Below are 17963 nucleotides of genomic sequence, written 5' to 3'. Positions count from 1 at the left end.
CCAACCCTTCAGTTAGCAGCCTAGCATATTAACAGTTTGCATTGACCAGGGAACAGAAGTGCTGAAAAATCCCTCCCCTAAATTGTCTTTAAACCAAAAAACCCTAAGCGTTGCCTTTGAGTCAACTCTGACCTTTGAAAATTATCAGAAGAATTTAACACATTTATTAACAACTGAAGTAAAATGCAAGAAGTTCAGATACTTCAGAATCTCAGAAATTATGCAATCTAACTGACAATGGGTTAAATTCAGAACAGCATTCTCTAGACAGAAAGCAGCAAAATTTCATCACTGATTAGAGGCACTGCTGTTTCTCCCAAGTCTTGTCACTCCAAGGCTTGTTCTGTTTCAGTTTCGATCTGCAGCTACCTCCTCCATGACCGTGACCGAGACCAGCATTTCTCCACAACGTGCAGCTGGTGCCCTGGGGCTTAGTCATTCACTGTGTATCTACTTGTTGGTGTTTGGCCCTCAGGGCCAAATCGGAACCAGCTCTCCCTAAGGGGTCTGATAAAACCAGAGGCATTTCTAGCCTTCAGATAAGCCTGCAATGCTGAGAGCCAGTAAGGAAATAAACACGAGACAAAAAGAGGCCGTCTTCCATGGTTTCTGAGAAAACCCAGTCTGGTGTAGATTTTCCTGCAAGAAACCAATACACAGACATCTTTCTCTTGTTGTTGGGGGTGATGATAAAAAAAAAAATTTTTTTTTTTTTTTTTTTTAAGGCTACCATTTATTAGGGCCCTGTGATATGCCAGCCACTGGCCTGAATTCTTTACATATATTATTATATCATTTAATTTTATCAGTAACCCTTTGAAGTAAGAACTGTTATCATCTTGTTTGAGCTGGAATTCCAATTCAATTTGTCTATGTTCTCCTAATAGAGAGAGAGCACCCTATATAGGAAGAGATGTTACTGAGATAGAAAACCTAGCAACCAAATCTGATCCAGTTTAGCTGCGTCATGTAGCAAACTTGATGGGAAAGCAAGTATACTTCATTATTAGAAAATATAATAATATAGCTTATTGTGTTAGGAAATTAACCTATATTGCTATCACACATATTACTATAATTATAATAATTATATATAATATGCATTATTAACTATATAATACAGATTATATAATATATATTATGACTATAATTATAGTCTATCTATCCATGGCCAAAAAACATAGGATAAAAAGCAAGCAGTCATTTATAATAAAATCCCTAAATAAAATAGGAGAGCAGGAAGTCCCTGTTACGAACGAGATTCCTTCCTAACTGTGTCGTTAAGTCAAACTTGTAGGCAAGTCAGAACAGGTGCATAAGATTCTTATTTAGCCCTACTCCAGTGCAAGAAAAGGCTTGAAACCTTTTCAATGCTTTAAAAGCTGCATGTTCAGCAAGTGAAGGTAATTGTGAGGAAGAATTTGTTGTTAGTAGGTATTGTTTCAATCATTTCAAAGGGAGGGCAAATTTGTTGTTGTTAGGTGCCGTCCAGTCTGTTAGCTACCCTAAGTACCATAGAACGAAACACTGCCTGGTCCTGCACCATCCTCACAATCATTGTCATGCTTGAGCCCGTTGTTGCAGCCATTGCGTCAATCCATCTCATTGAGGGTCTTCCTCTTTTCCGCTGATCCTATGCTTTATCAAGCATGATGTCCTTCTCCAGGGACTTCCTGACAACATGTCCAAAGTATGTGGATGCAGTCTCACCAACCTTGCTTCTAAGGAGCGTTCTGGTTGTACTTCTTCCAAGACAGATTTTTCCATCCTTTGATGAGGTCCTTTGCAGCAGATTTACTCAGTGCAATGCATCTTTTGATTTCTTGACTGCTGCTTCCATGGCTGTTGATTGTGGATCCAAGTAAAATGAAACCCTCAACAACTTCAATCTTTTCTCCGTTTATCATGATGTTGCTCATTGGTCCAGTTGTGAGGATTTAAAAAAAAAAAAAAAAAAATTTTTTTTTTTTAAGTTGAGGTGTAATCCATACTGAAGGCTGTGGTCTTTGATCTTCATCAGTAAGTGCTTCAAGTCTTCACTGTAGAAAGGTAGTGTTATATGCATAACACAGGTTGTTAATGAGTCTTCCTCCAATGCTGATACTCCATTCTTCTTCATACAGTCCAGTTTCTTGGATTATTTGCTCAGCAAACAGATAGAATAGGTACGGTGAAAGAATACAACCCTGATGCACACCTTTCCTGACTTTAAACCGCTATATATCCCCTTGTTCTGTCCCAGCAACTGCCTGCTTATCTATCTATAGATTCCTCATCAGGACAATTAAGTGTTCCGTAATTCCCATTCTTTGCAATGTTATTCATGATTTGTTATGATCCACACAGTTGAATGCCTTTGCATAGTCAATAAAACAGGTAAACATCCTTCTGGTATTCTCTTTTAGCCAAAATCCATTAGACATCAGCAATGATATCCCTGGTTCCACATCATCTTCTGAACCCGGCCTGAATTTTTGGCAGTTCCCTTCAATATGCTGCGGCAGCTGCTTTTGAACGATCTTCAGCAAAATTTGCTTGCGTGTGATATTAATGATATTGTTCTATAATTTCCACATTCAGTTGGATCACCTTTCTTGGCAATAGGCATAAATGTGGATCTCTTCTAGTCGGCTGGCCAAACAGCTGTTTTCCATATTTCTTGGCTTAGACAAGTGAGCACTTCGAGAGCTGCATCTCTTTGTTGAAGCATCTCAACTGGTATTCTTTCAATTCCTGGAGTCTTGTTTTTCGCCAATGCCTTCAGAGCAGCTCAGGCTTCTTCCTTCAGTACCGTCAGTTCCTGATCATATGTTACCTCCTGAAATGGTTAAACATCGACCAGTTCTTTTCGGTATGGTGACTCTGTGTATTCCTTCGATCTTTTTTTGATGCTTCCTACATCGTTTAATATTTTCCTCCATAGAATCCTTCACCATTGCAGCTCGAGGCTTAAATTTTTTCTTCAGTTCTTTCAGCTTGAAAAATGCTGAGCGTGTTCTTCCCTTTTGGTTTTGTATCTCCAGCTCTTTGTACATGTCATCATAATACTTTACTTTGTCTTCTCAAGCTGCCCTTTGAAATCTTCTGTTCAGTTCTTTTACTTCATCATTTCTTTTGCTTTAGCTGCTCAATGTTCAACCACAAGTTTCAGAGTCTCTTCTGACCTCCATTTTGGTCTTTTCTTTCTTCCCTGTCTTTTTAATGACCTCTTGCTTTCTTCATGTGTGATATCCTTGATGTCATTCCACAGCTGGTCTGGTCTTTGGTCATTAGTGTTCAATGTGTCAAGTCTATTCTTGAGATGGTTTCTAAATTCAGGTGGAATATACTCAGGGTTGGACTTCGGCTCTCATGGACTTGTGTCTTTCTACAGATGTAGTCAATTTGATTCTTGTGTATTCTATCTGGCGAGGTCCATGTGTATAGTCATCATTTATGTTGGTGAAAAAACATATTTGCAATGAAGAAGTAATTTGTCTTGCAAGATTCTGTCATGTGATATTGGGCATTGTCTCTATCACCAAGGCCGTATTTTCCAATTACTGATCCTTCTTCTTTGTTTTTAACTTTGGCATTCCAATCACCAGTAATTGTCAATTCATCCTGATTGCATGTTTGATCAATTTCAGACTGCAGAAGCTGATAAAAGTCTTTAATTTCTTCATCTTTGGCCTTAGTGGTTGATGCATAAATTTGAATAATAGTTGTATTAACTGGTCTTCCTTGTAGGCATGTGGATATTATCCCATCACTGACTGCATTGTACTTCAAGATAGATAGTGAAATGTTCTTTTTGACGATGAATATAATGTCATTTCTCTTTAAGTTGTCATTCCCAGCATAGTAGACTATATGACTGATTCAAAATGGCCAATACCAATTCATTTCAGCTCACTAACACCTGGTATCAATGTTTATGCATTCCATTTTCATTTTTGATGATTTCCAATCTTCCTAATACTTCGTACATTCCAGGTTCCATTATTAGTGAATGTTTGCAGCTGTTTCTTCTCAAGTTGTGCCACATCAGCAAATGAAGGTCCTGAAAGCTTGGCTCCATCCACATCATTAAGGTTGACTCTACTTTGAGGGGAAACCCTGGTGGCGTAGTGGTTAAGTGCTGCGGCTGCTAGCCAAAGGGTCGGCATTTTGAATCCACCAGGGGCTCCTTGGAAACTCTATGGGGCAGTTCTACTCTGTCTATAGGGTCGCTATGAGTCAGAATCGACTCGAAGACACTGGGTTTGGTTTTTTGTTTTTTGGTTTCTACTTTGAGGCGGCAGCTCTTCCCCAGTCGTCTTTTTGAGTGCCTTTCAACCTGGGGGCTCATCTTCCGGCACTATATCAGACAAATTGATCTGTTGCTATTCATAAGGTTTTCACTGGCTAATTCTTTTCAGATGTAGATTGCCAGGTTCTTCTTCCTAGTCTGTCTTAGCCTGGGAGCTCAGCTGAAACCTGTCTGTCATCAGTGATCCTGCTGGTATCTGAACACTGGAGGCATAGCTTCCAGCATCACAGCAAAACTCAAGCCCCTACAATATGACAAACTGACAAATTTACATAACATTAAAGGGCAAGCATGAGCTGCCCTTAAGTTAGATGTGGTAACTCATGGACTACCTATGGATGGAACCTGCCTAAGCATGACAAAGACTATGAAAAGTCAACAGTGAACGTCAGATTAAGTCAGTGGTTCTCAGCCTTGGCTGCTTATTACAGCCACCTGCATATCTTCTGAAAATGCACACTCTAGTCATCTAGTTTCAAGGTATGGTAAAACCCATGTGAAATTGTGCACTACAGATTAGTAAGTACAATTAAGACCATGCGTACTTTGCTTCCCGTACGCCCATGTGTGCTGTGTACCTTGTGTGCTGGTTAATCCGCCCCGGTCTAAATAGACTTGACGGCACCTAATAACTATTTGTGTTGTGCAATGCTCTCTCTGTTAAGCCCTGGTGTCAGCTGTGCAGACCTTGGTCAGTATTCTCAAGTTCTGAAACTCAAGTCTCTCCTTTGGTCCACTGAAGTAATTCTAAAATGTAAAATAGGTGAGTCCTGCAGTTTTTTATTTCTATTGATTTACAATTGCGTGTGTGTGTGTGTGTAGTTTCCAGTCTGTAAATAGAGACACTTCTAAACTCTTCTTTGTTTTAACAATCCCTGCACTGATTAGGATTTGTAAGTAGGGACTCATGAAACTTGTAAATAATAGTGTTGCTAACTTCCCATTGGCTGTACCTCCAATTTATTTTTTCCTCATACCTCTATGTTTGTTTTGATTTCCAGAATAACAGCACTAAATATTGGTCATTATAAAATTCTCAGGTTGTTCTTAATCTTAGTGGGAATACCTTCCATGAGGCACATTGCAAATTGTGCGGGATTCACTGCTGGCTGAAATTAAAAAAAAAAAAAAGATGTTGTTTGAAAAATATTATAATAGGTTTCTCTATTTGTATCAGGTTTATGGAGATACAATTTACATGTAACAAAATTCCCCCTTTTTATGTTCCTAGACTGCTGATTTTTTATAGGTGTATACCACATACAGTTGGTAAGCTGGAGTCCTGGTGGTGCAGTGGTTAAGAGCTCAGCTGCTAACCGAAAGGTCAGCAGCTTGAATCCATCAGCCACTCCTTAGAAACCCTGTGGGGCAGTTCTGCTTTGTCCTATAGGGTCGTTATGAGTTGGAATTGACTCAATGAAGTAGGTTTTTATATAGTTGGTAACCACCAGCACAGTTAAGACCCAGAACTTTCTCATCACCCCTCAATACCTCCTCATATCCAGCCACTCTCTCACCTACAACCATGATAACCACTGTCTCTTTGCTGTCCCAACGGCTTTGCCTTTTCTATAATGCCATGTAAGTAGAGTAATGCTCTTTGATCTTTTGTTCCTTCTCCGTTTTAATGCTGTGGGATCACTCAGGAGTCTGTGTCAGTAGTTAGTTCTGCTTTATTGCTGAGTTGTTTTCTATGGTATGGATATAACAGAGTGTATATTTCCTTAGCAGTTGATAGACCTTTGGGTTGTGCTCAGTTTTGGGCTATTATGAATTAAGTTGCTATGGACATCTGTGTGCTGATAATTGTGTGAGATATATTTTCATTTCTCTTGGACAAATACCCAGAACTGGGATTGTCGGGCCATATGATAAGTGGATGTTTGACTTTATCAGAAACTGCAATGTTTTTTCCTGTTTGCATTCTCACTAAAAAATCGATGAGAGTTCCCGTTGCTTCCCATTCTCATGTGCACTTGGATTGCCAGTCGTTTCAGTTGTAGCCATTCCAGTAGGTGTGGAGTGATACCGCCTTGCGGTTTTAGTTTGCGTTTCCTTGTTGGCTGATGTCGTTCAGCCTTTCTTCATGTGCTTATTGGCTGTTAGTGTATCTTCTTTGGTGAAGCGGCTGTTCAAATTTTTTACCTATTTTTTATTGTGTTGTTTGTCTTCTTATTTCTGAGTTATGAGAGCTCTTTATGTATTCTGGATACTAGACCCTTATCACAAAGCTGTTTGTATTTTTTTTTTCCTCTCAGTTTATAGCTTGCCTCTTAATACATCCTTAATTTTTATTTTTAAGAAATATTTTAAACATACATAAAAATTAGAAATTGTATGACAGGTTGTTATGGGTCCATCAACCTGTGAATGTGTATTTCACATCTTTCTATTTGAAAAGAAACAATACATTGTATATATAACCAAAGCTCTAGCTAACCTCTTACCTGTTTTCCCACGTTTGGAAGGATGAAAATAACCGTCATAAAACATACATATACAATTGTGATTTTGTCAGGTTTTCGTTGACTTGGATACCTTTTGCTTTAGATCATGTTCTAGTCTTTTATGTGATACGTACATGTTAATAGCATTACGACATTATTTTCTTTTACTAATCAACATAAAACAATCATTTTTACTTGCTTAGTGGCTTTGCCTTGTATTGCTATTGTTAGTATCTCCACACATACATATGCATAAAGCTTGTCAGGGCATAAAATCTTCGGGTTCTCAAATTTCTCCTTGAAAACATTCCATTTTACAAACACCGAAGGAAAACATCCAAATAAATTTAGTGCTGCAAACACGCAATCTCAGGTCTGCCTGATAGCGCTGATGTAATTTCTTCCTTGATAGTTTACCTTATTTTTATAAAAAAATAAGGTATATCTCCTATTAATTTCAACAATGTAAGGGTAGACAAGAAAGATAACCTCGCCCTGCTTGTTCCATATGAATATTCTCCACAAAGACATACCCACCATCCTCCCCATCCCCTCACTGACCCTCAGAAGATGAACCTACTCCTTCAGGAAACTCACCCTCCACCTAGCTAGTGTTGTTGTTTTTAGGGGTCATTGAGTCGATTCCAGCTCATAGCAACCCCATATGACAGAGTAGAACTGCCCCACAGGGTTTCCCAGGCTGTCATCTTTATGGGAGTAGATCTCCAGATCTTCCATGTGACTGCTGGTGGGTTTGAACCACCAACCTTTCAGTTAGCATCTGAGCACTTACCAACCTTGCCACCAGGGTTCCTTATGGCTAGCAAGGAGTGTTAGCTAATGGTGCGGTATTTTTCATGCTTTAAGGAGAAGCAAGGGCAGTTTCTCCTCTTGTATCTAAGAACAGGTGGCTATTGGAAATGTGTCTGGATTTCATTTAATTGACTCATTATCTTTGTTTAGAAAAATAAAGTACCTACAGAAAGAAAATGGACAATGTAGTAAAGGAGAGGAGAAAGAGGAGCTAAGGAGTTGTTTATGATGGAGAATTACAACATCTAATATATATGAATGTGTATTATATGCCAAGAGCTTTACCTGGGCCAATAAAATGTTAGTGTATATCGTTATTGTCTAAGTACTCATTGTTAGCTGTTATCATTATCTAAGTTATTCTTGGGAACCCTGGTGGCATAGCAGCTAAGTGCTACAGCTGCTAACCAAAAGTTCAACAGTTTGAATCCACAAAGTGCTCCTTGGAAACTCTATGGGGCAGTTCTTGGTCCTATAGGGTCTCTATGGGTCGGAATCAACTCGATGGCAACGAGTTTGGTTTTTGGTTGGTAAGTTATTCTTTGTGATAATTGGTTATTATTATCGCTTTTTTGCTAACAAGGGGAATGAAGCCTGGCCTATGGTATTTAAGTGCCACTTGCAAGGGCACACAGCTCATAAATGACATTGCTGGAATTTGAGATGTGTCTTTCTGAGCCCAGAGCCCAGGTTTGTGACCTCCATGCTATACTGCTGCCGGTGGAGTTCCCAAAGGGGGTAATAATGTCAAGTGCACAAAATGCTTGAATCCTTTCCTATCCATAATGGTATCAGTATTATAAACCATACCTAGAATTATGAATTTCGATTTTAGCTCTATGTCCTTTATTATTTTATATTATCTCCAGAGACCATTAGAGGCAGAATGTGTATTTACAAAATTCTATAATAAGCCATTTGTTTCTTCCCCAAAATTACTCTGAGGAACAAATAGTATAAATGAAGTATGTAAGTGAAACCAGCATTTATGGCTTAGTTTTTCCTTCACGTATAAAATATGCATGATTTCTTCACCTGTGATATGACTAGATTTTTTTTTTTTTTTAATTTTGAGAATGTTTAACTGAGTTGTCAGAGGACTTCTCTGGATTATTATCATTCTGCCCTCAATTCAACAAGCCCTGTTGGCACAGTGGTTAAGCACTTGGCTGCTAACTGAAAGGTCGGCGGTTCGAACCCACCAGTGGCACCATGAGAGAAAGATGTGGCAGTACGCTTCATAAAGACTTACAGCCTTGGAAACCCTGTAGGGCAGTCCTACTCTGTTCCCACTATGAGTTGGAATCGACTTGACCTCGAGGGGTTTGGTGGTTTGGGGCCCTCAATTCAAATCTGTTTTATATTAAATTTGAAACATTTGAACAAGCCCAGTGTAATTACACAAGAAGCACATACTGTTTTAAACTTCATTAGCAGTTTTCAAAGGACAGGTAGGAGAGAGCCCTGAGAAATCTGCAGAAGAGAGGAAATGAATCTACAAAGAAAGCAAACAAAACCAGTAGAAAATCTAGCCTTTCCCTGAGTTTCCCACAGTGGTTTTGGTTGGTGTCTAAGACCACCAGCGAATGTGAACTGAGCATTCACACGAACATAAGGACACCCTTCTACATCGGGTTGCTGACTAGATCCCAGAGAAGATTCAGGCATATAATTGCATCAGGGGCTCGCTATTCCCAGGCATGGATCCACCTTTGTTGGCAAATACTCTCAACTGAACCAGCTTGAGGCAGCTCCCAGAGGGAGACGTATAGAGAAAGCTGGCAGAGCCTACATGAGCAGTGTTCTACTGTCTTTAAGAGAAACATGATTGTTTTGCTGTGCCACAATGTGGGCCACACGGTAAGACCCATTTGTGAAGAGAAAAAAAAGTATTTGTAATTTTTAAGAGGAATTTCAAAGGTAAATATTAATTGTATCTAAAAAGAAAATTGCCCAGTGAGTATGGCTTCCAGCAAAAAAATACAGATCATCACCATAGTATATTATTTTACGTTGGTCTATAAATACATGGAGGGGGCTTTCTTCACAGGCAGATTCTGGCCAAATCTGGCATCAGTGTTGGCAGGCAAGCCATCCATGTGTACCCATTTTAGGCCTGCCAAGGCCTCCATGTCAAGTCGCTGCCTGAGTTTGGATTGCCAACTGGCAGCCTGTGTGGCATTTGCAAATGCAACAGGCCTCAAAGCTGTGAAAAGCAATTTTCCCAAGTAGAGATGATGCTGACAGAAATAAGTGACTTGAGGGAAACCAAAACAATCTTTCTGTTCTTCAAGCTCCCCTTTTGTCCCTTCGCTGACACGATGAATATATTTGTCTTATTTACAAAAACTTTCCTGGTTATTTAGAGCTGGGAAGAAATGTGGGCTTGATGAAAACAAACATTCCCCTGATTTTAGTTTTTATTATTATATTTGAATTATTAATTTTGAAGTGGTAAAAATCTGGTAAGGAGACCTGGTGGCACAATGGTTAAGAGCTTGGCTAAGAGCTTGGCTCCTAACTGAAAAGACGGTGGTACGAACCCACCTAGAGGCTCCACAGGAGACAAGAACTGGCGATCTGTTCCTGTAAAGATTTTAGCCTTGGAAACCCAATAGGGTATTCTACCCTCTCCTATAGGGTCACTATGAGTTGGAATCAACTCGATGGCACACAACAACAATAGCATGAATCTGGTAGGTATCAAGAGTATTTTATACAAAGAAAAGACATATCATCTTTCAAAGAAGATGGGAGCCTATGGATTTGATAAATTGGTTGTGACATTAGTATTGGTTGAATAAATAATAAGTTCAGTTCACCAAATATATATTTGTATATTCTACATCCAAGACTCTATGTTAGGGAATAAAGGGGTTTGAAATATGGGCATGATGGAGTCCCTGCCCTCAATGAGTTTACCATCCAGGGAAGCAATGAAACAACTTTGTAGATACCAAAAGACAAGCAAAGTCAGAGTCTTAGGCTGGGTTCTGTAAAGAAGCAAAACCAGTGAAGCATATATGTAAATATATTACACACATATAGAGAGAGAGAAAGAAAGATTTATCTCAAGGAAATGTTTCACTCAATTGTAGAGGCTGGCAAGTCCCAAGACAGTGGGGAGGCATCAGACATCAGGCTGGAGCTTTCTCCTGACTCGTGTAGCTGCAGGGGCTGATGAACCCAAGATCCACAGGTCAAACAGCAGGATGCTGGTTCACGGTTTCAAACGCTGACGAATCCAAAATCATCTGCTGGCCCAAGTCTTAAGAACTGGAGGTCAGATGCTGATAAGCCAAATGCAGGACCCAGAGCAGAGCAAAAGCCATCAAGTTTTGCCAGAGAGCCCACATATATTGGATGCAGGCCACACCCCTAGGAAAAATCCCTTTCAACTGATTGGTTACTCATAGCAGATCCCATCATGGAGGTGATTACATTATATAAGATCTCATCATGGAGGTAATTACATTATATAAGACCTCATCATTTCACAACTCCCAAACTACATCATAACTGCCAAACCACTGAGAATCATGGCCTAGCCAAGTGGACATACAAACTTAATGATTACAGTAACGTATTTGAGCAAAGAGGAAAAAAAAAAAAAAGCTATACATGTGGTTCAGAGAATGGGAATACCATACACAAGGTAGGAAAGAGGCTGTGGGGGAGTGGTCAGAAAAGTCTTCACAGAAGAAATCTTATTGGAGATATTTCTTGAAGGATGGGTAGGATTTGTTCGGGCAGCGTTAGGCTATGGAAAAGCCAATCCTGAAGTGAAAAGTATCGAAAATGAAGGCATGGGAGGGAAAAATCGTGAAATAAATTGGTTCCAACATCAGTCAACTCAATCTATTTTTACAGATTCATCTGGGAGACAAAGTAGGGAAATGGGCTGAAAGGCAAGATGGTGCTGTTTTCCCTTCCATGCACCTCATGAACATTGAGGCTTTGTACACACCTTGTATTACCTAAAAGTTGTTGTTGAGTGTCACTGAGCCATGTATTACCTAAAAGTTGTTGTTGAGTGTCACTGAGTTGGCTTCAACTCTTAGTGGCCCCATGTGACAGAGTAGGACTGCTCCATAGGGTTTCCTAGGCTGCAATCTTTACAAGAGCAGATCGACAAGTGTTTTCTCTCATGGAGTCACTGGTGGATTCCAACGGCCAACCTTTCAGTTAGCAGTGGAGCTGCTTAACTATTGCTCTACTAGGGTTCCTTTTCACCTAAAAGTACCAGAAGTGTATTCTTAAAAAATGGAAAACCCTGGTGGTGTAGTGGTTAAGAGCTACATCTACTAACAAAAAAGGTTGGAGGTTTGAATTCACCAGGTGCTCCTTGGAAACTCTGTGGGATTCTGCTCTGTCCTATAGGGTTGCTATGAGCCGGAATTGACTCAATGGCAATGAGTTATGGGTTATTCTTAAAATGAGTGGAGATATGCTACGTGTGTGACGATACTCCTGTGCTATATTTGTATATTTTTCTCCAACTTGGTTGAACTCATTTAATTAGTATGTTATTTACTTAATTCTTTAAGCCCCAAATTTTAAATTATCTTAAATAATATACATCTCAGGCCTCTCTTCCTCTCTTTATATATATACCCATGTACATGATCCATCACATGTTTTGCACCAGTGTATGTTGAAATAACCTTTTCTCTATACACACTCTGTTACATCTAATCCAAGCTACCATCTTTTCTTACCTTCCAAGCCCACTGCTGTTAAGTTGGTTTCTACTCACGGTGATCCTGTCCAAAGGACATGCTCTGCTCCCGGCTGTTCTTTCCTGGTGATAGTGAGTTCCCTCCCTCTCTGCTTGCTTCTCTCTTCTTTTATCTCTTCTAGGGCAGTGAAGGTCAGTGACTCAAGATACATCCCACTCTAATCCTCATTAACATGACTTAACCCTGCCTTATTAACCCAATAGACAACTCACTCCCAAATGGGATTGTAATCACAAGCATAAACCAAAACAACAACAACAAAGGGTCATTGCAGATGACTGATTCCAACACAGAGACTAGGATTTGCAACACATCACAAAATGGAGGATAATCAGGTCACACAGAATGGGAGGCAACATACTGGAAGTGTTGACACATATTTTTGGAGGACACAATTCATTCCATGGCAGTAACCCTGGATGTTGCTTCGTTCCTTGTCTTGTAGACAACCCTCAGATGGCTTCTGTCCTCCCCTGTATTTGTTTCTGTCTAATCTGCTCCTCGGAAGCCCGGGTGGTGTAGTGGTTAAGTGCTATGGCTGCTAACCAAGAGGTCAGCAGTTCAAATCCACCAGGCGCTCCTTGGAAACTCTATGGGGCAGTTCTACTCTGTTCTATAGGGTCGCTATGAATCAGAATTGACTCCACGGCAGTAGGGGTTAATCTGCTCCTCTTGTAATTCAGAAACCATTAAATTTAGAACCCACCCTACATAGGTATGATATAATTAACATAAGAAAGGAAATCCTATTTCCAAACAGAATTTACATCCACAGGTATAGAAGTGAGGATTCTAACACATATTTTCCAAGGTCAGAATTGAATCTATACATTCCTCCTGAGTAGCCTTTACCTGCAATAAAGCTAATATTTTGAACCTATCTGCCTTCGTTTTTGTCTTATTTCTCCATTTGCTAAGAACCATCTACTGGATTCTTTGAAAGTTTGATAACTGTGTGCAGGATTATCCATGGTCCAATTCCTAATAGTAGCATTTTGGATACAAAGTTTAGCTTATGCCTACATTTTAAATTATTACTTTTTTACAGTAAATACATTTGTTAACTATTCTAGACAATTGTATCCAGTTATCATCTATCCTCAGGAAGTTTCATAAAAAACATAGCATTTTATTAGGGCATTGTATTTCCAGTAAGAAAACTTCACTCTGGGGCAAATAAAATCAACAGACTTATGGAATACCTTGTGTGTGTCTTCTTAGTCAGTGTGCAAATGCAAAGAAAATTTAACAACGTCTCTTCCAAGAAAAAGTTTTTCATCTCTTCTAAAAGACAGGATGTAAATACACGATGAGTAAAACAAAGAAATATCTGGACATTCTTCTTTTAACTCTACCAATTAAGTTGTTTTGGCATGGATTTGTTTAGCCATTCACATGGAATGGCTCTGAAAGGCTTAATGAAGGAAGAAGGGTTTGAACTAGGTTTTTGGGACACAGTTTAAGGAGACAGAAAAAAGGCAGAAAGGTAGAAGAAATGGAATGTGTCCCCGTATGGAGGTGAGAAAGATAAAGACACATGTATAGGGCAGAAAATACACCTTTTTGGTGTAGGTAGGCCTGAGATGATAGCATAATGTCAATGGGGCCAGTTAGGAGCAGAACAAGGTCTCCTTCTTGTTTGTCTAAGGAACTAGAAGAGGTATGGGGCCTGGGAATAGCATGACCCAAAACACAAAACAACTAGTTTCTGCATTGGATCTGCTATTGGTTAGCCACGTGACTAACCAATGAGTGATGACATTTTTGTTTTCATATCATCACCTGATAGCTTGTATATAATGATACCTATCTCATCTCCCCTTCCCCCAGAGTGTGATTTTGAAATGAGAGAACATCTTGCAACATATTTTAAAAACCAAGAAATTATAGACACTGAGGCATCAATAACATTTAAATGAGGAAATTTCAAGTTCAGATTAATGCTGCGTACATACAAGTGGAGTTCTTTTGGAAGGAGAGAAAGGCATTTGGAGGCAATATTCAGTAAGCCGTAACAGGATGCAAACAGATCTTTTTCAGCCTAACAATGCCTGCTCACAAGTGTTAAATGTGTTATTGCAAGAACCAAAGATGTGGAAATGAAGTTATATCAGTGAAATATTAGCAGTGGAAAAGTGTGAAAACTGTTTGGAAGCCTTATAATTACCTGTTTATGTATTTTGGCATATGCAGAAAATGAATATAAAGAACGGTAACATGAGTTGGAATGCCTGCTTCTATTCCACCTAATAACACACTTCTTATTGGGATTAGAGCTTGAAATAATTTTACTCAATATAAAGATTTTAAAAATACTTTTCTAGAAATTTCTTTCTATGGGCTTCAAAGATGAGTGGGCTTCTGTATTTGTTTCTTCCAGTGAACTTAGTAGCATAGAATTGAATTAATCATATTCCTTAGTTCATGGTAGTATCAGCATTGGTCCACTCAAAGACACCAACTTGTTTTATTTTATTATTATTATTTTTTTATTCAGGCTTCAAACCCCCTCCTCATACCCTGTGCCCCTCACTGAAACCCACTAAAATGTGTTTCAAATAGCTCTTGGGAAATATGTTGGATTTGTGTGTGTGTGTGTGTGTTTAACGTATTAACTGTTTTTGTAAATATTCATGGTTGCTTGAAATTAAGGCGCATCCCTGTCTCTACCCCCACGTGTCTGTCAGTTTGTTGTACTGTGGAGGCTTGTGTGTTGCTGTGATGCTAGAAGCTATGCCACCAGTATTCAGATACCAGCAGGGTCACTCACAGAGGACAAGTTTCAACTGAGCTTCCAGACTAAGACAGACTAGGAAGAAGGACACGGCAGTCTACTTCTGAAAAGCATTAGCCAGTGAAAACCTTATGAATAGCAGCGGAACATTGGCTGATATAGTGCTGGAAGATGAGCCCCCCAGGTTGGAAGGCACTCAAAAGATGACTGGGGAAGAGCTGCCTCCTCAAAGTAGAGTCGACCTTAATGACATGGATGGAGTAAAGCTTCCGGAACCTCCATTTGCTGATGTGGCACGACTCAAAATGAGAAGAAACAGCTGAAAACATCCATTAATAATTGGAACCTGGGATGTACGAAGTATGAATCTAGGAAAATTGGAAATCGTCAAAAGTGAAATGGAACGCATAAACATTGATATCCTAGGCATTAGTGAGCTGAAATGGACTGGTATTGGCCATTTTGAATCGGACAATCATATAGTCTACTATACTGGGAATGACAAACTTGAAGAGGAATGGTGTTGAATTCATCATCAAAAAGAATGTTTCAAAATCTATCCTGAAGTACAACGCTGTCAGTGATAGTATAATATCCATACACTTACAAGGAAGACAAGTTAGTACGACTATTATTCAAATTTACGCACCAACCACTAGGGCCAAAGATGAAGAAAGAGAAGATTTTTATCAGCTGCTACAGTCTGAAATTGATTGAACATGTAATCAAGATGCATTGATAATTACTGGCGATTGGAATGCAAAAGTTGGAAACAAAGAAGAAGGAACAGTAGTTGGAAAATATGGCCTTGGTGATAGAAACAATGCCGGAGATTGAATGATAGAATTTTGCAAAACCAACAACTTCTTCATTGCAAATACCTTCTTTCACCAATGTAAATGGCGACTATACACATGGACCTCGCCAGACAGAACATACAGAAATCAAATTGACTACATCTGTGGAAAGAGATGATGGAAAAGCTCAATATCATCAGTCAGAACAAGGCCAGGGGCCGACTGTGGAACAGACCATCAATTGTTCCTATGCAAGTTCAAGCTGAAACTGAAGAAAATTAGATCAAGTCCACAAGGGCCAAAATATGACCTTGAGTATATCCCACCTGAATTTAGAGACCATCTGAAGAAAAGATTTGATGCATCGAACGCTAGTGACCAAAGACCAGACGAGTTGTGGAATGACATCAAGGACATCATCCATGAAGAAAGCAAGAGATCACTGAAAAGACCAGAAAGAAAGAAAAGACCAAGATGGATGTCAGAGAAGACTCTGAAACTTGCTCTCGAGCCTCGAGCAGCTAAAGCAAAAGGAAGAATTGATGAAGTAAAAGAACTGAATAGAAGATTTCAAAGGGCCTCTCGAGAAGACAAAGTAAAGTATTATAATGACATGTGCAAAGAGCTGGATATGGAAAACCAAGAGGGAAGAACACGCTCGGCGTTTCTCAAGTTGAAAAAACTGAAGAAAAAATTCAAGCCTCGAGTTGCAATAGTGAAGGATTCCATGGGGAAAATATTAAATGATGCAGGAAGCATCAAAAGAAGATGGAAGGAATACACAGAGTCATTATACCAAAAAGAATTAGTTGATATTCAACCATTTCAAGAGGTGGCATATGATCAGGAACCAATGGTACTGAAGGAAGGAGTCCAAGCTGCTCTGAAGGCATTGGCAAAAAACAAGGCAGCAGGAATTGATGGAATATCAATTGAGATGTTTCAACAAACAGATGCAGCGTTGGAGGTGCTCACTCGTCTATGCCAAGAAATATGGAAGACAGTTTCCTTGACTGGAAGAGATCCATATTTGTGCCTATTCCCAACAAAGGTGATCCAAACAAATGTGGAAATTATAGAACAATATCATTAATATCACACGCAAGCAAAATTTTGCTGGAGATCATTCAAAAACGGCTGCAGCAGTATATCAACAGGGAACTGCCAGAAATTCAGGCCAGCTTCAGAAGAGGACGTGGAACCAGGGATATCATTGCTGATGTCAGGTGGATCCTGGCTGAAAGCAGAGAATACCAGAAGGGTGTTTACCTGTGTTTTATTGACTATGCAAAGGCATTCGACTGTGTGGATCATAACAAACTATGGATAACACTGCGAAGAATGGGAATTCCAGAACACTTCATTGTGCTCATGAGGAACCTTTACATGGATCAAGAGGCAGTTGTTCAGACAGAACAAGGGGATACTGATTGGTTTAAAGTCAGGAAAGGCATGCGTCAGGGTTGTATTCTTTCACCATACCTATTTAATCTGTATGCTGAACAAATAATCTGAGAAGCTGGACTATATGAAGAAGAACGGGGCATCAGGATTGGAGGAAGACTCATTAACAACCTGCATTATGCAGATGACACAATCTTGCTTGCTGAAAGTGAAGAGGACTTGAAGCACTTACTAATGAAGATCAAAGACCACAGCCTTGGGTGTGGTCTCAACAGAAAGAAAACAAAAATCCTCACAACTGGACCAATGAGCAACATCATGATAAACGGAGAAAAGATTGAAGTTGTGAAGGATTTCATTTTACTTGGATCCACAATCAACAGCCATGGAAGCAGCAGTCAAGAAATCAAAAGATGCATTGCATTGAGCAAATCTGCTGCAAAGGACCTCTTCAAAGTGTTGAAGAGCAAGGATGTCACCCTGAAGACTAAGGTGCGCCTGACCCAAGCCATGGTATTTTCAATCGCATCATATGCATATGAAAGCTGGAGAATGAATAAGGAAGACGGAAGAGTTGGCGCCTTTGAATTGTGGTGTTGGCAAAGAATATTGAATATACCATGCACTGCCAAAAGAACGAATAAATCTGTCTTGAAAGAAGTCCGGCCAGAATGCTCCTTAAAGGCAAGGATGGTGAGACTGCGCCTTACATACTTTGGACATGTTGTCAGGAGGGAT

The sequence above is a fragment of the Loxodonta africana genome, chromosome 11 (genome assembly GCF_030014295.1).
Source record: "Loxodonta africana isolate mLoxAfr1 chromosome 11, mLoxAfr1.hap2, whole genome shotgun sequence".
In the NCBI taxonomy this organism is placed as follows: Eukaryota; Metazoa; Chordata; class Mammalia; order Proboscidea; family Elephantidae; genus Loxodonta; species Loxodonta africana.
The sequence above is the reverse complement of the archived record's forward strand: the minus strand, read 5'-3'. Positions refer to the sequence as shown.